The following is a 24,066-nucleotide window of genomic DNA, read 5'->3' on the forward strand; positions in this document are numbered from 1 at the left end:
CGAGAGGTTCAGTTCCTTGGACACCTAGTTAACCAGGAGGTGATTTTGGTCGATCCGCCCAAGATCGAGGAGGTTATGCAGTGGGAGGTCCCTAAATCTCCCTCAGATATCATGAGCTTCTTGGGATTGGTAGGGTACCACCCGACATTCATACAAGATTTCTCCAAGATTGCAGTACCCCTCACTCATCTGACGAGGAAGGGGTTGGATTTCCGGTGGGGTCCTGAGCAGCATATGGCATTTGAGATCCTCAGACAGCGACTTTGCGAGGCTCCAGTCTTGACTCTCCCAGAGGGAGTTGAAGATTTTGTAGTTTTCTGTGATGCATCTATCACTAGACTGGGAGCGGTCCTCATGCAGAGAGGACGAGTGATAGCCTACGCGTCACGACAGTTGAAGCCGCATGAGACGAGATATCCCACACACGATTTGGAGTTGGGAGCGGTGGTATTCGCTCTCAAGATTTGGAGGCATTATCTCTACGGGGTCCGATGTACCATATACACGGATCACAAGAGTTTGAGACACATCATGGATCAGCCGAACCTGAACATGAGGCAGCGCAGGTGGCTGGACGTAGTCAATGATTATGACTGTGAGATCCTTTACCATCCGGGTAAAGCAAATGTTGGCGGACGCCCTGAGCCGCAAGTCGACTAGATCTTATATCCCAACGATATGTATGAGGATATCTGTAGATTCTCCATTGGTGGGCTTGACCAGGGAAGCCCAAGCTGAGGGTGTACGGCAGGAGAACTGGAAGCTTGAGAGGATTAGAGGCGAGAACACCCGATTTGTGCAGGACAGTCGCAGGTTGTTGACCTGTTGCGGCCGGGTGTGGGTTCCGATGTCTGGTGGGGTCAGACAGATTGTACTGGAGGAGGCTCATAATTCTCGCTTCTCTATTCACCCGGGGGCCACCAAGATGTACGGAGATATGAGTTTGAGTAACTAGTGGCTGTACATGAAGAGAGAGATCATGTGGTACATCGAGAGGTGCTTGACCTGCAGGATGGTCAATGCCAAGCATCAGAGGCCGCATGGCAAGCTGCAGCCTCTAGAGATTCCCATGTGGAGAGGGGAGCAGATCGCGATGGACTTCATCACCAAATTGTCGAGAACGGAAAAGGGTTTCGACTCTATTTGGGTCATCGTGGATCGGTTGACCAAGAGTGCCCATTTTCTACCCATTCGGGAGATCTCATCGACCGAGAAGCTGGCTGATGTGTATATACGTGAGATCGTTGCTCGCCATGGGGTTCCGGTCTCTATCGTTTCAGACCGTGATGTTCGGTTCAACTCCGGTTTCTGGCAGAAGTTCCACGAGAAACTTGTGACAACCCGAAATTTCTATTCTGTACAACCCTACAATTCAATAGAAGTCAGAAGAGTTGCTGCTAAGTTTCAAACTTTTTGGAATAAGTTTGGGTATTATAGGATTTATGCTTTAGGAGATATCAGGAGAGAGGATGCCTTAGGGTTATAGTGCATCACTGTTATTCCTAAACTCCAAGAAATTGGGGTTTACTGCTTGAATAAAATATTTACAGCCAAAAACCCTAAATTTGGGAGTATATATATGACACTTAGTCATTATTTACACTTTTTCCAAATCTCAAGATCCAAATCCATTTCTCTCTCAAGTATCATCCAAAAACTTTTCAAGATCTTCAATGTAGTAAGTGTTTCTAGCTTTCTTAAGCTGTTATATGACTTAATCTAGTGTTTTAACACACTTCTATCCGTGAAATCATTCCAAAAGGGTCAATCTTCAAGTTTCACCAAGAACACCAAGAACACACACTAGTGTTCTTGCACTTTTGGACCTTTTCGAGCTTCTACCTTGTAAGTACTTCTATCCTAGAGTATCTTAAGGCTTGTTACACTTCTATATCACAAGAAATCATCCAAGAACACCAAGATCAAAGGTGTTTACGGTCCAAGAACACCTTGGACCGTAAACCCTATTTAGGGTGCCAATGTGTGCCCTAGCTTATCCTAAGCCTTAGCAACTAGCTTAGATCCCTTCATTGATATATTAAGGACTTGAAAACATCAAAACACCATAGATAATATGTTTTTACGGCCGTAAACACATGGAATAGTGGTCCATGGGCCGTAAACTACATATAGGGGTGTTTTGATGCCACAAACACTTCCCTAGACTTATGCTTCAAGTAGAATTGCTTCTATGGACTTATAAGGCTTCAATACACAACGTGGTCAAAGAAGCATGAGTTTACGGCCGTAAACTCATGGGTTTACGACCGTAAACTCATTGAGTGATGGTCTAAAAACCGTAAACTCAAAAGGAGGGTTCCTTTGAACCCTAAACCCAATAGCTAAGTCCCACAACACTTAGATGCAATCCTTAGGACTTATAACACTTATATAAGGTGTTTAACATGCCCTAGGATTTCTTAACTTTGTTATTTAGTTGTTTAAAGACTAATTGGTTACATATATGTGTTAATATATGTTAACTAGGATCATAGAGTGTGTACAAGTCTTCACTTGACACCTAGCATCCTATACAGTCCGTTCAATCCCAACCACTTGCTACAGGTGAGTTCATACCCCTTAATCTACCTTTTAAATGTTTTTAAATGCTTTTATGGGGGGGATACAAGTTGAATCATGCTAGTTATTATATCAATCACATGTGATTAATAACTAGCATACAAATGAATTTACTACACTTTTAGCTGTTTTACTAAACAGATTTCTTCAAATGGATTTCCAAAACATTTTTACTAGTTTAAAACTATTTATTAAACTGTATTACATACTAAATGTTTCTTGTCAAAACCCTGTTACAATTGTGTTTCAAACAAAGGTTTTCCTTATACTTAAAACTGTTCTTATATACTGCTTTCAAACCGTTTTACAAACTGACATCAAGTCATCTTTCTTAGTAGTTTAAAACTCTTCAAAGATTTTACAAAACTTCTTTTATGCTTTTATATTATTAAATTGCATGCCTATATATGTATAGTTATATAAGTAATGTTTAAAGGACTTAGGAAGGCTAGCTCGCTTTATCTCCTTTTCCTCGTTGGGATGTGGCTTTAGGGCATCGGTCATCCGTCCGAAGGTCGTTTAAATATTAGTTATATACCATGTGTACATATATAGTCATAAAGGTTCTTCCAGTCAATTCAATACCCTTGGGAAGCAAGGGTATACTTCCATGTTCATACATTACTAGTAAACTACTATAGGGGTAGTTTAGGAAGATACTAATACTAGAACAATGAATCATACAATGAGTCAGTTCATTCATGAGTCAATACATGCTAGATAGAGACAGAGCACACAATACAGCTAGTACACATAGAACATTCCAATACATGCTAGATAGAGAGAGAGCACACAATACAGATAGTACATGCAGAACATACAATACTATATAGAGAGAACATACAGGCTAGACAGAAGGAGAACATACAATACAGCTAGCACACAAATACATTACATATACAGTTATACATTTATGTGAGCCATTAAACGGGGCATGGCACTACCTGCCATGATTGTTTTTGTATCCAGAATCTCCTTAATTGGGGAGCGTATGAGTTTGTGTATAGATCTATACTGGATTGACTATCCTACACCTTGCTGCTCGCTACAGTGGGACTTGCAAGTCTACGGGTGCCAAACGTCATTTTTACGGCATCTTACATTGTCGTTTTACTATTGAGTGGGTAGCAGGATACATGCCGATCACATGGTACTTTAAATTACATTTAGTTTAAGGTAGTTAGTACAGCAGTAGTCACTTATTTATAATACTACAGTACTTGATTATTTTCCCATTACATTCACTTCGTGAACATTCACACGATGCACGGTAATGTAGAAGTTATATTTTTGGTTAATGATAGGCAGATTTGGGAAAATACACACTCTTACATGAGACACAGATAGATACTAGATGCCTTGGTAGAAGGCTACTTTTAGTAGGAAACATAGGGTTTTCTAGGAGGTTCAAAACTTTTACATACTTATACTTCACATACTTACAAATTCATATTTACAAATGCTTTTTCACAAATACAGACACTAAAATACTTATGATCTCACCAGCTTTAAAGCTGATACTCTCTTTCAAAATAACTTGTATCCTCAGGTCATCAGTAGACATGTACAGATGCAAGGTTTAGAGAAGATGGAGCTTATTCAAGACTCATCTTTCATTTTGATTTATAATTTGGTGTCTATATAATTTGACAGAACACACTTGTATTAAAATTATATTATTAATGCAATGGATGATGTTGTTGCTTGTTTACTACTATTCATTGTCGTGATACTGTACATGACGTCCTCCGCCCTAGAACGTTTCCGCCGTTCTTAGGTTTTGGGGTGTGACAGATTGGTATCAGAGCATTGTTTATAGTGAATTGAGTATATCAACCCATAAAAGATATACAGACTATAAATACAATGGGATTAAAATACTCTGACCAAGAGTTTATACTTTAAATAATAAAATATTTAATTAAGTATACGTGCCTGCATTCATACTAAAATCAGTGTCACAACGACAAGAACAAAAGTATTACGATTGTTGAATATCACAATTAAGCTTGGGGATGTATGGTCAGTCCTGGGAATGGCATAGCCTGATCAACTATGCTGGTCCGAGGAGTGATTAGCATATGCCCAAGAATGGTTGTGATGTGACGACAAGTCTAAAAACTTACCAACACGACCACAATGAAATACCATAGGGGTATTTAGTGTTACTGTAATTACTTATCTGAGAACTAAATATATTTTTATTAGTATGTCAATAGTTGTTTAGTGGATACACTAAGGTTATATGTACTAGGATGTCATAGACTTAGAATCTGTGAATCTTTGCTTTATGTCCTGTCCTCGTTGGGTTGGGGGCTTAGAGTTAGGGTCACTTATTCGAAGGTCTATCCTATCCTAAATACATATAACTGGTATGCGCTAAACAAGTATTGAAACAACTGATAAAGATCATCTTATAATTATCTTAGTTAGTTCGTCTATTTAGTTAGTTCTCATTGTCTCCTTTTCTTGCGTATATAACATGGCTGGATTCCATCCCTACGGCAACTTGTACTTCCCTAACCAGGGTAATGAAGGCGGGTTTGAAGCTGACCCAGGAAATGACCACCCAATCCCTGTGGAAGGTCACCAGGCTGAAGGCTTAGGAGATGGTTCCGAATCCGAGCCTGAAGTGGAGAACCTACCCCCGATGGCTCTTGTTCCAAATCCTAACCCTCGTCCGGCCTTTCAAGGCCCGACGCCTCCATGGGTGCAAAGCTTGGAAACATAGAGCCAAGGGCAGGACCAGCCCATGCCATTTAATGGAGACCGAAGCTTTTATGACCTAAGCGAAGGGGGCTCAGCAGACAGAGTCTTGCCAATCCTGGTCCGTAGAGTGGCCCGGAATGAGATTCAAGGCAGGACAACCCTACACCAAATCACAGAAGTCGTCGCCAATGCGAGAATGCATACCCTCCGCACCATTCGACTGGAAGATGCTCGTGAGAGATCTGAGAGAGACCATGAAACCCTACTGCAAGCCCTGGCTGAATCACGAGCCGAAGTCATAGAACTCCGAGTACGCCAGAGGGTGTACGAAAGACACCTGCTTGATGTGGAACGTCAACTGGCTGATCTAAGGGTTCACCAGAGGGATGACCGTCACCAGTAGTAGATGCCTTACTTTCTTTCCCGGTTATAAGGAATCGTTTTCCTATCTATGTCCTAAGTGGCATTTTTCTATAAAACTATCTTGTACTTTAGGTACTTTTAGTTAGGCCTTTATGCGGCCAAAACCTTTCTACTCTAGATATGATGTAAGACCTTCTACAAGGTCAATTTTTCCGAACTCTTTACGTCATGAATATCAAGGATATTGACGGTCGGCTAACTTCTGAGTCATTCTTTGTTCAAATACTTTCATCATGCTATCATGGGAGTCTATCTGAAACCCACTCTAGTCGAGTTATTAAACTAGGGAAATTTAACTCAGGGATCATTCCCAATTCTTTTCAAGGGTTGGATCATGTTATTTACCAACCGATAGTACCCGGTTTTAGACGTCAAGCGTCTTGTGACCATTCTATGAACTTACTCCTACTCCGTACTAGGACTGCATCATAGGGATGTAGGTCAAACCTGCGAGAACATACTTCTTCTCTTTAGGTGATCGATCGAAATACATCTAGGTTCAATGGTAGCCTTTTCTAGAAATTCTAGTTCGTTAAGAAAGATTAGTAAGAAGATTATTATTATGATTTCCTCGCTTATACATTCCCAAATTATATATAACGAAGACCTGGTAGACAATAGAATGTGAGATTTCTAACTTAGTTTCTTTTCCTCGTTGGGATGTGAAACTAAGGTAGAATCACACATTTTACTATCCTCCCAGTCTTGATTATAACATAATGTGTATAAGCTAAGTTCTCATATATAATAACTCATCTCTTAGTCAGAATCAAGATAATCTAGGTTCAGCCTTAGTCACTCACGAACTCCTTGTCTTTCGTATTACAGAATCATGTCATCATCCGGAAACAGTCAGCCGAACAACGAAACCCCTACCTTTCCTATGGACGCTGCTATTTTCCAAGCCGCAGTTACAGCTGCCGTGACGGCTGTCTTTGCAAACCGCAGCGCTATCAACGCAAGCAGTGCTGACAAAGGAGTTGAAAATCCCAATCGTAGTATCAATCCAGGAAGCCATCAGATGATAACAGTCGTAGACCTGCAAAGCCAAAAAACAGAGAACAAGAAACGAAAGCGCCAAGCCCAGAAGGAACGCAAGCGATTCCAAAGACTTGCCATGAAACAACAACAAGTGGAAACTCCTGCCATCCCAGTACCGAGCAGACCATACGAAGGAAAACTTCCGAAGTGTGACAAGTGTAGTTTTCATCATGATGGGGCTTGCCATGAAATGCAATGTTGCAATTGCCTAAAAATAGGGCACCATGCTCATAATTATGGAGCACCGGCCCGAACCATCACTCAAGCCCCCGACATCGAGGTCAACCAGGCTTCCAAGAGAAGTGGTAAAGCAGGACACTTTAAAAGGAAATTTTCAAAGTGGACGAACGAGGAGGGCACTCGTGTCCACATAACTCTGACTCGACATATCACTTCCACCACCGATATTGGTGCTAGCCGGATATGTCACCAATGTGGTGAGATAGGACATCTCGAGAAGGATTTCCCGATAACGAAGAACTCCGGTGCAGACGGAAGAATACTGAGGATCACAGCTGCAGGAGAGACTACGTCGGACCCACGTTAAAGTATCTAAGGCGTTCGTAGTAACAGACACTTAAAACTTTTTAAAACTAGTGCAACTTGAGTCGTATCTTTTGCGAGATTCCATCGGTAAAGGGATGCTCGTGCTGCGTATACTTGTCTTTTGTAGTATACCTAGTTCGCAGCAATAGTCTTGTAGTGAATCTATAATACTGTAACTCTGTTAAAAGTTGCACTGTTGGATTTTGTCTGTAACGCCTTTATGATCAAGTCTAATGTATTTATTCCCAAGTGAGTCCGATATTATCATATGGCTAGATTCGATTCGATCCATGCAATACCAGTTTCGTACGTGCATCTCTTCCTCCGTACACGTCTTTCTAGCGAAGCCGTCATTCCAGAATTTTGAGATACTCATGCTGAGAGTACCTTATGTCCCGTACCTTTCCCGAAGACACTTCAGCAAAACTCCCAAGAATACTACTCATACAGTACGTCAAGTTCAACCCGAAGATCCATACGATTGATCTATCACTAGAGAAGGTATACACAAGGGTGGTATATAATCAAGGTTCTACAGGTTTAGAATTGATGATTCCACCTTAACTTCTTTTCCTCGTTGGGATGTGAGCTTAAGGAAGAATCATTTATTCGACTACCTTTTCAATCTTAGTTTTATACGACTCGTATACACGAGACTGTGATCGATGAACCATGTATGACTTCTAATTTGAACTTCAGGACGGAGACTGCCCAAGACTACGAGTAATCACACCGTCATGAGAACAAACTTAGAACCCAGTATGACTCCTGTAACCAGATCGCCCTACAGTCTAAACACCTACAGAGATGCAAGAACAGTCCCGACAACGTAACGAACTACTCGGCAAAAGAACAGGAAGACCAAGCTCCTCGCCCTGGAGAGCTCCGGTCTTATTCTTCAGATAGGCGGTCAAATAGTATCATCAGTATATCGACTATCGGAGACCTCGTCAAGATTTCTATTGGAAATCAGTATCTCTGCCTCGCATAGAAGAGTTGGTTGAGCAACCACAAGGAACGAGTTACCTTTCAGAAATGGACCTGAGATCCGAATATCACCAATTTCGAGTGTTAGCGAAGGATGTCCCAGAGACGACCTTCCGAACTCGATGCGGACACTGCGAGTCCGTAGTGATACCCCTCAGATAGGACCAATACGCCCATAGTATTCATGAACTTAATGGATAGGGTACGCCATTCTTACTTGGATCAGTTCGTCATTAACCTTGTAAATGACTTACTTATCTTCTCTAGTTGTAAGAAGGTAATCATAAAGAACATCTACAACAAACCATGGAACCAATACGATCAGAGAAATATTGCGCGGAGTTCTCTAAATACGGGTTTTGGAATTGAAGAGTCAAATTCCTAAGACACACTATTAGTGATGTGGGAATTCTTAAGGACCCTTTCAATTTATCAAAACCGTTGAGAATTTGTCAGCACCTAAGACACCGTCGGGAATTCGCCAAATTCTAGGTTTCACAGACCTACAGTCGTAGTTCATTTAGAACTCCTCGCAAATTACGGAACCTCTTACGACTTTGACCCAGAAGGGAGCGACCCTTGACTGGGAAGAAAAGCAAGAGGGAGGAACCCGTGGAACTCCAGGTGAGAGACCAAATTCTTTTAGAAGTCTCACCCTGGGAAGGATTAATACGCTTCGTAAAGCGTGAAAAGTTATATTCAAGATAGTTAGGACCTCCGAGATTCTTGCCAGAATCGGCCCTGTAACTCATAAACTCAATCTACCTCGCGAGCTTAGTAACAAACATTCTACTCTTCACGTCTCGAACTTGCAAAAGTATCCGTCCGACGAGACTCTTGAAATCCCACTCGAAGAGATCGAGTTCCACAAGAGCCTCACCTGCGTGAAATGACCGTAGCGACCATGGACCGAGAGGTTATGCGAAGGATTCGTAGCCGTTTCCCATTAGTGAAGGTTCGCTGGAATGCCAACCAAGGACCTACATTCACTTGAGAGCGCGAGAATCAATCGATTAGGAAGTATCCCCACTTCTTGGCTCGATTATTCATGCCTACTTCCTTACCTAAATTCTAATTTCGGGATGAAATTCCTTCTAAGGGGGGGATGATGTGACAACCCAAAATTTCTATTCTGTACAACCCTACAATTCAATAGAAGTCAGAAGAGTTGCGGCTAAGTTTCAAACTTTTTGGAATAAGTTTGGGTATTATAGGATTTACGCTTTAGGAGATATCAGGAGAGAGGATGCCTTAGGGTTATAGTGCATCACTGTTATTCCTAAACTCCAAGAAATTGGGGTTTACTACCTGAATAAAATATTTACAGCCAAAAACCCTAAATTTGGGAGTATATATATGACACTTAGTCATTATTTACACTTTTTCCAAATCTCAAGATCCAAATCCATTTCTCTCTCAAGTATCATCCAAAAACTTTTCAAGATCTTCAATCTAGTAAGTGTTTCTAGCTTTCTTAAGTTGTTATATGACTTAATCTAGTGTTTTAACACACTTCTATCCGTGAAATCATTCCAAAAGGGTCAATCTTCAAGTTTCACCAAGAACACCAAGAACACACACTAGTGTTCTTGGACTTTTGGACCTTTTCGAGCTTCTACCTTGTAAGTACTTCTATCCTAGAGTATCTTAAGGCTTGTTACACTTCTATATCACAAGAAATCATCCAAGAACACCAAGATCAAAGGTGTTTACGGTCCAAGAACACCTTGGACCGTAAACCCTATTTAGGGTGCCAATGTGTGCCCTAGCTTATCCTAAGCCTTAGCAACTAGCTTAGATCCCTTCATTGATATATTAAGGACATGAAAACATCAAAAGACCATATATAATATGTGTTTACGGCCGTAAACACATGGAATAGTGGTCCATGGGCCGTAAACTACATATAGGGGTGTTTTGATGCCACAAACACTTCCCTAGACTTATGCTTCAAGTAGAATTGCTTCTATGGACTTATAAGGCTTCAATACACAAAGTGGTCAAAGAAGCATGAGTTTACGGCCGTAAACTCATGGGTTTACGACCGTAAACTCATTGAGTGATGGTCTAAAAACCGTAAACTCAAAAGGAGGGTTCCTTTTAACCCTAAACCCAATAGCTAAGTCCTACAACACTTAGATGCAATCCTTAGGACTTATAACACTTATATAAGGTGTTTAACATGCCCTAGGATTTCTTAACTTTGTTATTTAGTTGTTTAAAGACTAATTGGTTACATATATGTGTTAATATATGTTAACTAGGATCATAGAGTGTGTACAAGTCTTCACTTGACACCTAGCATCCTATACAGTCCGTTCAATCCCAACCACTTGCTACAGGTGAGTTCATACCCCTTAATCTACCTTTTAAATGTTTTTAAATGCTTTTATGGGGGGGGATACAAGTTGAATCATGCTAGTTATTACATCAATCACATGTGATTAATAACTAGCATACAAATGAATTTACTACACTTTTAGCTGTTTTACTAAACAAATTTCTTCAAATGGATTTCCAAAACATTTTTACTAGTTTAAAACTCTTTATTAAACTGTATTACATACTAAATGTTTCTTGTCAAAACCCTGTTACAATTGTGTTTCAAACAAAGGTTTTCCTTATACTTAAAACTGTTCTTATATACTACTTTCAAACCGTTTTACAAACTGACATCAAGTCATCTTTCTTAGTAGTTTAAAACTCTTCAAAGATTTTACAAAACTTCTTTTATGCTTTTATATTATCAAATTGCATGCCTATATATGTATAGTTATATAAGTAATGTTTAAAGGACTTAGGAAGGCTAGCTCGCTTTATCTCCTTTTCCTCGTTGGGATGTGGCTTTAGGGCATCGGTCATCCGTCTGAAGGTCGTTTAAATATTAGTTATATACCATGTGTACATATATAGTCATAAAGGTTCTTCCAGTCAATTCAATACCCTTGGGAAGCAAGGGTATACTTCCATGTTCATACATTACTAGTAAACTACTATAGGGGTAGTTTAGGATGATACTAATACTAGAACAATGAATCATACAATGAGTCAGTTCATTCATGAGTCAATACATGCTAGATAGAGAGAGAGAGCACACAATACAGCTAGTACACATAGAACATTCCAATACATGCTAGATAGAGAGAGAGCACACAATACAGATAGTACATGCAGAACATACAATACTATATAGAGAGAACATACAGGCTAGACAGAAGGAGAACATACAATACAGCTAGCACACAAATACATTACATATACAGTTATACATTTATGTGAGCCATTAAACGGGGCATGGCACTACCTGTCATGACTGTTTTTGTATCCAGAATCTCCTTAATTGGGGAGCGTATGAGTTTGTGTATAGATCTATACTGGATTGACTATCCTACACCTTGCTGCTTGCTACAGTGGGACTTGCAAGTCTACGGGTGCCAAACGTCATTTTTACGGCATCTTACATTGTCGTTTTACTATTGAGTCGGTAGCAGGATACAGGCCGATCACATGGTACTTTAAATTACATTTAGTTTAAGGTAGTTAGTACAGCAGTAGTCACTTATTTATAATACTACAGTACTTGATTATTTTCCCATTACATTCACTTCGTGAACATTCACACGATGCACGGTAATGTAGAAGTTATATTTTTGGTTAATGATAGGCAGATTTGGGAAAATACACACTCTTACATGAGACACAGATAGATACTAGATGCCTTGGTAGAAGGCTACTTTTAGTAGGAAACATAGGGTTTTCTAGGAGGTTCAAAACTTTTACATACTTATACTTCACATACTTACAAATTCATATTTACAAATGCTTTTTCACAAATACAGACACTAAAATACTTATGATCTCACCAGCTTTAAAGCTGATACTCTCTTTCAAAATAACTTGTATCCTCAGGTCATCAGTAGACAGGTACAGATGCAAGGTTTAGAGAAGATGGAGCTTATTCAAGACTCATCTTTCATTTTGATTTATAATTTGGTGTCTATATAATTTGACAGAACACACTTGTATTAAAATTATATTATTAATGCAATGGATGATGTTGTTGCTTGTTTACTACTATTTATTGTTGTGATACTGTACATGACGTCCTCCGCCCCAGAACGTTTCCGCCGTTCTTAGGTTTTGGGGTGTGACAAAACTAGGCACGGGGCTTCATTTCAGTACAACTTATCATCCGCAGACAGACGGTCAGAGCGAGCGGACCATTCAGACCCTCGAGGATATGTTACGCGCCTACATTATCGACTTCGGTGGGAGCTGGGACTCCTACCTACCCCTTGCAGAGTTCTCCTACAACAACAACTTTCACTCCAGCATTGCTGCTCCACCTTATGAGCTGTTGTATGGACGGAGATGTCGTACCCCAGTCTGTTGGGGCGAGGTTGGTCACAGGGTGATGGGTTGGACCGAGGTAGTTTTGCAGACTACCGAAATGATTCAACAGATCAGGCAGCGGTTGCAGACTGCTCAGAGTCGGCAGAAGAGTTACGCCGACTGGCGCCGATCTGAATTAGAGTTTCAGGTCGGTGACATGGTACTACTGAAGGTCTCACCCTGGAAGGGTGTGATACGCTTCAGTAAGAGAGGTAAATTGGGTCTCCGATACATCGGACCATTCAGGATTATTTCCAGGGTTGGTAAAGTGGCGTATAGATTGGATCTTCCGGAGGCGCTCAGTCAGATTCACAGCACTTTCCACGTTTCACAGTTGCGGAAGTACATATTGGACGAGTATGTGCTCGTGTCGCTGGATAACATTCACGTGGACGAGCGCCTGAACTATGTCGAGAGGCCCATAGCTATATTGGAAAGAAAGGTGAAGGTTTTGAGGAATAAGGAAATACCTTTGGTAAAGGTACAGTGGCAGCTAGGGGTGTTCGTTTGGATGGATCGGTTTGATCCAATCCAATCAAGTGAATCCAAATTGATTTCGGTTTTCAAAACATGGATCCGAATATTCTAAACTAAATTCAAATCCGATCCGATCCGATCCAATTACAAATCGGTTGAATCGGTTTTTATAATTCGGTTTTTAAAAACTAAAACATTTTAAAACAAAATATAATTATAATATTACGGAATTTTACACATGAAGAAAAAACAAATTATTTAGTTACGATTTGAAATTTATAAGCAACTATTATGAAGGTATATTATATTTTAATATTTTATAGATAAAAAAACTTTTAAGAGAAAACGCATATTAATATTTTTTATTAGGTGAAACTTTTTGAACCTAGTTCAAAAAATAAATTACAACATTACTAATAAATAATTATAGATATATATATATATATATATATATTAAAAATAAATAAATAATAAACTGTTATTCGGTTTTTTTGGACTATTCGGTTCATATTTTATAAACCATAACCAATCCGAAATCCAAAATGATAATTCGGTTTTATCGAAAACCAATCCAAAATTCCGAATATCCGAACCAAATAGTCCAATCCAAATTGTCCAATTGGACAATTCGGTTTTATCCAAATACTGAACAACCCTAGTGGCAACATCAGAAGGGATCCGAGTGGACTTGGGAGTCGGAGGCAGAGATGGGGGAGCATTATCCGGAGTTGTTCCCCACAGCAGACTTCGAGGACGAAGTCTAGTTCAAGTGGGGGAGAACTGTAACATGCCGACTACCGGGTATAAAATGTAAAGCTTTGTATTCATATTTTTAGACCTACTCGACGAGTTGGCTGCCCCAACTCTTCATGTAGAAACTGATCAGGCCACGTGAACTTTAGGACCTACTCGACGAGTTGGAGGACCAAACTCGACGAGTTGAGGCTGTGCTTGAAAAACCTAATTTTTAGGGTTTGCACCCTATTTAAAGGACCTTAAGTCCTCCCTCCAGCCTCCCTTACCACCTTCACGTCCAGAAACAAACCTTAATCGAGCTAACCTTCTATTTTGAGTGTTTGTGAGGCTACAGAGTGTGTGTTTGGTGCATTTCTTGAAGAGACTTGAAGATTGAGAAGATTGGAACGAGAAGGAACTTGTAGATCCAACATCTACTTTGTTTTGGCATTCATTTGAAGGTAAAAAGTCATTACCTTGATCATATTCTTGTTAGATCTCTCAATTCAAGAGTTTAGGGTCTTTTTAGCCCACTCTGGATCCATTTTTGGATGTTGAGCATGATTTGAAGTTGTAACTTCAGATCTGGACTCCTCTAGGCCCCCATAGTCATAAAGTTATCGACTTTATCTAGTCTTGGCCTTTTTCTATGCCCTAAACCTCTTCCTAAGACTATTTTTGGGTGTTTTAGCCTCTTGAGACCTTGCATGCACGTAAAGTTGGCAACTTTACGTGGTAACTACACCCTAGGAGGGTAGATCTATAATTTGGAGCCTTGGTTTCGCTTAAAAGCGTCTGAATTAGAAAAGGGCTGAAGGAACTCGACGAGTTGCATATCTAACTCGAGGAGTTGGTTAGGGTTTTCCCGAACCTTCTGGACACTGCATGGACTCGACGAGTTGTTTGGTAACTCGGAGAGTTGACTCGAGTTTTCGGTCTCTGAGTTCTTAAGGAACTCGACGAGTCAATAGATGAACTCGGCGAGTTGGGTCAACATTGTCACACCCCCAAACCAGAACGGCGGAAACATTCGGGGGTGGAGGACTTCATGTATAGTGTCACAACAATGCATAATAGTAATCAAAGTACAACAACAACCATTGTATTTACATAGTTATAAGTTTTACAACTGTGTTCAAAACATAATGTATATGAACTCAAAAGTACAAGTTTAAAAGACACGAGTTTATAGATCTCCGTCTTCACAAAAGCTGTTGTTGTACCTGTATTACTGTTTCCCTGAGAGTACAAGTAGATTTTGAAAAGGTGTCAACAATTAAGTTGGTGAGTTCATAAGTCTGTTTGCAACTGAAATCTGTTTTCTTGTTCATTGATAAAGTAAACATGTTTTTCCCAGAAAATCCTATATTTTCTGCTATGTTATCTTGTAAGCAAAATGTGTGATACTTTTTGAACTATGAATTTGTAAAATGTAGTTTAGTTCTCATAAAACCATGAAAAGTATTTTTCTCTGTATTGAAATAGTAATCTATGTTTATACTTGTAGTCATACTGTATTATAGTCTTATAATTAAATAAAACTATGTGAAGTGTTACTTATTCATACACTAATCATTTAGTTCAATATCAAAGTGTGAGTTATTATAACCATACTAGATGATCTAGGATGGCCTGAACACGACGTTCTTCAGGCGTCGCAAAAGCTACAACATTTGTCACCAGAAGTCTGCCGACCTAGCTGTTGCAAGCAGCTCTGGTGCGGGATTGTCAGTCCCGTATAGATCTATACACAAGTGTCACGCTCCCACTCAAGGAGATTCTGGTTATAATTTCAGGACTTTTGTTGGTACTTGGAAAAGTACATGAAGGTAGACTCACAAATTCTATATTGATGATTATGCGTAGAACATTGAAAGGTTACTTTGTAATAAATACACTGTAAGTAAGTTTCATAAACTGTATAGAATATGATTCATATGTTTGTTTTTCAGTAAGGTAATCTGTTCGTTCTCTAATAGTTATCCTCTGTTTGTTTTCCGTTATGTACTATGTTTGTTTTCCTGCTATGTACTTTGAAACTTGAAACTAATGAATGAGTTCTCTAAACTATACGTATTATAGTTTAGCTGTTTGTTTTACTATAAGAATCTGTAATACTGTTATTCTATGAAATTCTCTGTTTGTACTCATGTAGTATCAAACAGTTTGAAAATCATTTTATATTTATATAAATGTAATATTTATATAATTGTGATTAATTAGATCTTCGATTAAATAACTTTACCCCAAGACCACAATCAAACAAGGAACAAGAAATGGGGTCAAATTACATATTCTAAATCTTCAGAATCCAAATTATATAATTTACACATATATAAATATGTAATTTTAACAATTATAACAATTTAGAATATACTAAAACATTTAAAAATCTTTTGAGATATTAACACAATTTTATTGTGTTTCACTTGTATTCCCCCCTAAAATAGTTAAAAATCATAAAAATGTAGGGGTATGAACTCACCTTTCGTGAGTGATTTGATTGAAGATTTGATTTAGGATGTTACTTCCACGAGTGAAATCCCGTAGTAAAACAAGTCCTATATAGCAATTTGTATAGTATATATGCAACCAATTAGTGAATATAATCATAGGAATGATTGGAAATTGGACTAATTTGTAAGTATAACTTACAAATAGGAGTGTTAGAAGCTAAGATGGAGGCTGCAAAGAGTTCACAGCCAGATGAAGTGTTCACGGCCCAAGAACACTTGATGTTCTTGAGTTCACGGCCCAAACATTGATGATGTTCTTCGGTTTTCGTTTGGTGCTCTTGATAAATTGAAGAACACTTGAAGATTCAAGTGTTTTTGGCGCAAGAATATGAAGATTGGAAGGTGATTGTTTGATAAAGATGAAGAATACTTGATGTTCTTGAGGAGAGAGGAGGTTTTTGACCCTTGCTACTTGAGAGAGAATGAGAGTGTTTGCGGTTGAAGTGTGAAAAATGAGAGAAAAATGAGTGTCTCTCATATATATAGTCCAAGGTTCACGACCCGAAGGTTCACTGCCCAAAGGCGGTTTGCGAGGGTTCACGGCCTGCGAAGGGTTCACGGTCGTGAACCGTTTGCGGTCCGAGGTGGTTTGCGGCCAGAATGTTAATGGTCTTCGGACTTCATGTTTTCACTTCTTAAATTATACAACACTCTTATCAAGTGTTTTTGATGTTTCAAATATAATTATTTTAACTTTATTAAAATAATAAATAATTAAGTTTGACTTTTATTTGACAGGAATTGATTTGAGTTGACTTTTATTATACTGGAAATAACGGGATGTTACAAACATGGACTGTTGACCTTGAACATTGACTTTGACTTTGACCAAGGGTTGACCAAGTTTGACTTCTAAGGGTACTTTGGTAATTTGGGTCTTGATAGAATTGGTCCTATGATGATTGTAGGCATTTGAGTTTGGAGTTGTGTTTGGGAGTTTGACATTATCATCTAGTGCTACTTGCGAGGTGAGTTTTCCTCACTATACTCAAGGGTCTAAGGCACCAAGGCCGGCCCTTTGGATTCTTATCCTGCTTTATTACTGTTGTGATTTGTTAGATCGGTATCCTGGTAGATAAGATGTTTCTATGTGGTTATGATCTGTTAGATTGGTATCATGGTAGATAGGATGTTGCTATGCTTAGTGATCTGTAGATCGGTTTGACTGCCTGTAGACTGTTATGTGATTATCTGATATATGTGCACATGTTTGATTGGTGGTTGAGGCTTTTCTGCTTTGTGTATGAGCCAACAGACCAGGGCAGTCCAACCCGATGGTTGTGGGCTGAGAGTATTCCATCATTTGGATGATTGGACTCATAGTATGTAGGCATTCCAACCCGATGGTTGTGGGCTGAGGGTATACCATCCCGAGGATGATTGGACCCATAGTATGTTGGCATTCCAACCCGATGGTTGAGGGCCTGGGGCATTCCAACCCGATGGTTGATCGGGCCTATAATATGTTGTTATTGTATGTGTGTTATTGGTTATGCGGGTATTTTGGGGGAACTCACTAAGCTTCGGGCTTACAATTGTTGATTTTGTTTCAGGTACTTTGGATGATTGCGGGAAGGCGAAGGCTTGATCATGCACTTCCTCACATTTTATGATTTTGATTTCTGGGATACTCTGACATGAAACTATTTTGAAAACACTTTGTAATAAATGATGATTTTTGAATGTTTGAAACATGTAGTTTTTAAAATATTTATGCAAAAGGGCCCAAATAATTAATCAAATAGAGGTCGATGATCTATTCATCTCTACTTTATTGAAAAGTTATTAGAATAAGAGGAAACATGTAGTTTTTAAAATATTTATGCAAAAGGGCCCAAATAATAAAATAATAATATAGGCTCAACCTTTTTTTTGTAGAATTCATTATTATATATCTAAACTTTAATAACATTATTACTGAATGGTAATTGTTCAATTTGATGAAATAATTTGACCTAACCAATCAATATATAATCATCATGGTTTAAATATTAATCAAATAGCATTAGAATTTGAAATAGTTTGTCATTTGAAAGTATAATATTATTCTATTCTAGTATGAACTTATGATATTTTTCATATATATATATATATATATATATATATATATATATATATAAGTTGCTCAAATTATTTGTTTTACGAGTACCCATAGCCGAGTACTCCTGAATCCTGATAGAGATGCATAGAGACCAGTTTTTGTTCTAAACAATTTAGCTTTTTGGAATATAAAATGACTAAGGCCCATACAATTCTTACTTTATTTTTTTCTCTTTACATTTTTCCATCATTTTTAGGATGTCAGTCCGGGTCAAATTTTTCATTGTCTCATATTTTTCTGACAAAAATAAGTTGTTTATATATTTTATTTATTGTTTTTTTTCATAATGTATGACAATAAATTTTAAATCTCTAACAAGGTATTATTGACTTTTTGTATAACTTACAGTTACAATGTACAATTAGGCTTTAAAAGGTCAATATATATATAATAATTGTTAAATCTTTAATCCTTTAAATTTTAAAAATGTGTAAAATATTTAATCCTTAATTGTAAATTTTGTATATGTTGTTTTTAGGTACATCCATTATCTAACTCCATTATTTTAATAAGTTCCTCTTCATAGATTCTTAATACATGATGTGATGATCACATTTTGATGTTTTGCAGGATCTAAGAGAAAGAAGAAAGCTTAAAGAAGAGTGAGTTGAATCTGATCGTGAGAGATGGATTTCGGTCGCATGGTTCGATGATCAGATTTTGGAAGCAACTCTTAGGAGTTATGCTAACTTAATAGATTGCTTAGGAGATGTTTAGAAACATAGTTTTCATTTTGCATTGTAAGGACAAGTTCCAAATTTTTGGTTTATGATTAATAAAAGTGAATTTTTGGATTTATCTAGTTTACTTTATATTTCCTTGCAATGGCATTTATGAAAATTGGTGGTTACATTTCTAGCAACATTAATTGTGGATTTGGTTCTTGTTATATCACTTGTGGTATTGTCATAATTAACCAAGTGAAAAGGAATTCTCATCGCCCAAGTTGCAATTGATAGAAACTTGGAGTCATGCAATTTGAATTACGTGATATATGAGAATCTTGATCGTTGGAAGATTATGACTAGTTTATTGATCACATGTTTTTGTGAGTCAAAGTGAAGGACTAATGAATCTAGTACAAATTGATGTGGACTATTAAAATCCGCCACAAAGGTTGATAAATTTATTCTTCATGATTTACTGATGCTTTCAGTAAATATGGTTGTGTTTATAAGATTAAGCATAATTATGATACTTTGAAAAGTTTCAAAGAGTGGCAGAACGAATAAGAAGAATCTGTTAGGCAGAAAGATAAAAAGTTTCTCCAATCTGAAAGGAAAGGAGAGTACTTTAGTATCATGTTTTATGATCATCTTAATGATTATGGAACTATGTCACAATTGATCCTCGAAGAACATCTTAGTGCAATCGTTTGACTAAGAATAGGAATCAGATATTGTTGAAATGGTTCAATGAAGAGTCATACTTTGTATCCAATTAAAATTTTAGAGTCAAAATCTAGTAACTACAAATCATATCTTAAAGCTTTTTTCATACTAATTAGGTTTATAACACTTCATGAAATGTGGAGTAATAATGTTTTCTTACTCTAGCAAATTGGAATTGGAAGTTGTGATGTTTTGGTTAAAAACAAAGGATGAACTAAGACCGATTCATGAAGTGTTTCTTGTCGAGAATCCACACTAGCTTCTAAGTATTTGTTTTTTTCTCATCAAGGAATGTTCCTTGAAGAGAGGAACTTATATGTCAAGAATTCAGTGGGAGTCTTAATGATATTGAAGAGTTTTAGGAGTCAATCGAGAATAAACCTTTTAGTTATCATTAGCACACGACCTGAGGTTGATAACCTATCATGTTAAGTTGACACATTCTTATTTTTGTTCACCTTCCTATTAAGTTGGCAATGCTTATGAATTCTATGGTTCTCATTTGGCTGCCAGGGTCAAACACATTGGTCGGTGAAAGTACATTGATTAATACGGGTGAGCTGCTTAAACAACATGGAAGCACTGGTAGGCCCTTGTGCTACCAGAAGGCAAGAAATTAAGAAAAAGTAAAAGTTCAGTTCATGAAAGCTAAATTAGAATTTTAATTTGTCATAAACCTTGTCTTATGATTGTAGGTTGGAAATGATAGATTCACATGGATGGGAACACATACGCCATAAAATCTAGGTGGAAAAAGGTTTCTCTCTAATTCATGAAAATGATTATGAGGAATCACTTTCGCTAGTAGATTTTAGAAGATTTGATAAATATCATTATGGTTAGTGGTTGTGATAATTGCATTCTAAAACTCGCAATATGATTACGTCATCCCTTTTCATAATTCGAATTGTGTGAAATGGCAAGGAATTGTTTGAACTTTTAGGGCATGTAACTATATGTTCTGAAAGGGTTTAAACACACACATCCATATTCTATCTAATGAAGATGTATAAGCTTGAGAATTCTAGATGAAGACTTATCGAAGCATCACGTACCATAAATCTGCACCTTAGTAAGAAAGTCAAAGAGTATTGATTTCTATAAGTTCAGTTGATTTCTGGATACATGTCAAAGCTAGTGGGAGCATAACTGTTATGCTAAGTGTTGCAAGTTGGCAATACTATTTGAGGGAAACCAAGTTTTCAAATTTAAAAATTGCAAAGTTTGGAAATTGTTTCTCTATAAAAGGATTTAAGGGAGAGGGCATTCATACTTCATTTCAAATATAAAGGTTTAGATTGAAAGTTTAATAAAACTTAGTCTTGGACATATATGAATATCATGTTGAAATGGTTCAACATAGGAAATTCAATATATGGAAATATTATAGCAAGAGACTAATCAGATATCAGGTCTTTATGTAAGACATTATGTATTGAGTCCCATATGCTTCGTATATAGGATCATTTACATATGCTATAATATTCACTTGTTCCGATTTTTCCAAATGCCTTGCATATTGAGAAGGAAAAAGGACTAGAACTTGGTGTGACTAAAGTTGTTAAACAACTGTCAAGAAAACTATAAGGTTTACTGAAGATTGGTTGCTTGTGGACAGTTGGAAGTATAGTATTAATTTGGACAGACCATATTGACAAAATTCTTAGTGGAAGTGACTCTTGTTCAGAATTGATAGTCATATGGGAATATGGAAATGTTTCCATAATGTGATTTGGAAACTTTAATGCAAGAAAGATGCTTAAGGAGTGTACGTTGAATTTGAGACTTCATTACCATGGAACTATTTTTTACTAGCAAACTTCCATTGAAACATTTTGTAATATCGTTAGCTGAGTCTTTGCGACTTTGAAGCCTCGACATCACAGAAGGACAATGCATGTAAGGTTGGAACTCTATCACATTTAGTAGTAAAAATAATTTTAAATTGTGAAATGAGCATCATTGGAATAGTGTCCAATCGATCTGGTCACAAAGGAAGGACCATAGAGAGACATAGTATGCTTATTCATAACATGACATGACTGATGTTAAATTGAAGTGTTTAGTTGATTACTCAAAACATTATACAATTAATAAAGCTTAATTAATTTGGTGATTAAATAATAAGAGTTTTATTTATACTTAATAGCTTTGAGACCATAGTTAGTTAGGTTATCATTGTGTTTCACTTTGCATGTTTTACTTCCCGAATAATTGGATTATTCAAACATCCACAGTCGCTCGTACTTTTGGAAGTAAGTAGCGAATTAAGACTGTCATGAACTGGACTTTAGATTTTCTGAAGAGTTTTAGACATAGCAATAGTTTTGCTACAATGTTCATGAGTACTCTGAAAATGGGGAAATTGAGTATTGGATAAACCCACGCTCAGAGAATTACTTCATGGATTTTAGCAAGAGTAATTCTAACACGATAATATCTTATATTATTGAAACAAAGATATATGAGTTGTTGTTTACATGTCGGTTGTGCAATGATAATACGTAAACGCATTAGTAACTTGATGTTATAAAACATACTGTTGTGTGTGATTTGACGATTGAATAGTACAAGAATATAAGTCGAAGTTTATTTGTTCCTTTTGCCCTAACGGGAAAAGCGATATCTATGGGCCCCTCAATGATTTGATGATGACATCTAAAGTGCTTGGCCAAGCCTGGATTGAATTGATGTGTTCAACTGGTAGTTTGATTTCGGTCATCATAAATCAAAAATCAGGAAACAAACACTACTAGAAAAACAGCCTTTTACGACGCGCAATGCGTGTCGTAAAATGCTCAGACGATGCGCAAATGCGTGTCAAGGAATCACCTGTCATAACGAGATACGACACGCTTTTGCGCGTCGTCTATAGACGGCGCGCAATTATGAGGTGCATTTATGACACACAATGCGTATCATTAAAGTCGTTGTCAAGAAAGGCCATGTCATAAATGAAGATGACACACATTTTTGCGTATCGTAATTTTAAATTTTTTTTAAAAAAAGTTATTTATAGATTTACTAATTTTCAAATTAACTTTGCATTTCATGTCTCATAATAGAAAATAAAATACCAAATGCAAAAAATATAATCCATTGCACAAAAGTTAATGTCATACAAATAATCATTCCAATAGTAGACAAATGTAATACATCAAATGTGAAAGAGATGAAAGTCATCAACAAATAATAGTTGAACTACAAGAACTTGTTGCCCACCTTCACAACATCCGAGCTACTTTGCTTGACACTATGCACATCAACAAGACCTATAAATTTGAATAATGCACCATTCGATTCACATAAACCAACAAATCCCAATATGTAAAAATGAGAATAACTATACTTATACTTACATTTACTGCTGACATGTGGCAGTCGCACCACATGAATAACAAATCACAAGCAAAAATGGTGGATTTTATTTTTGAGTATAAGTGATGCAAATTCAGCAGGAACATCTTCTTATTAATTTATTTATTTCCATTTATCCTTGATGCTAGTTCTATCTAGTTTAAGTTAAGGCAGAGAAATGCTCAAATTTGCTATTTAAATTACCTTAAAATGCATAGGATGCCCGACTCTATCAACATGACGAGGAACCGTATCGTGAAGTATACCCAAATGTCTCAACCTGTCGCAACTTTTATGTTCAACAACAAAATTAATTCAATACATAGATTTACAAAATAATATAACAAATATACATCATCAAAATTCAGCTGGTGATCCTACTTGTGTGAAACACAGGATGTATTTTGAAGCCAAAAGTCCAAAACTTGACATTTTTACCCTCTCAATAGTGGGGAAAATGATTCTGATAGATGGATTTCTAAATTTTTGGCTAGCACTCCAACAGCCCTACTGAAACATTATGAAAACAATTTATATTAATAATAATTAATAATGAAACTCATCTTAGAGTTCAAGGATAAATGGAAATAAATAAATTAATAATGAAACTCATCTTAGAGTTCAAGGACACTGCCCCACAATGGAACCGCACTAGCAAGCTATCTCCTAAATGACTCCCTTAAAAGAAGAAAGAGCTTCCAACAGTAGTGTGATTCCCTGTAATACAATAAAACCTCATCACATGTTGCAAAAATAGGCCAAATTAATTCCTTTTCATATCTTTATAGTGTTATCACAGGGAGAAAATTGT

The sequence above is a fragment of the Lactuca virosa genome, chromosome 4, assembly GCF_052849685.1.
Source record: "Lactuca virosa cultivar CGN04683 chromosome 4, Lactuca_virosa_CGN04683_v6, whole genome shotgun sequence".
NCBI lineage: Eukaryota > Viridiplantae > Streptophyta > Magnoliopsida > Asterales > Asteraceae > Lactuca > Lactuca virosa.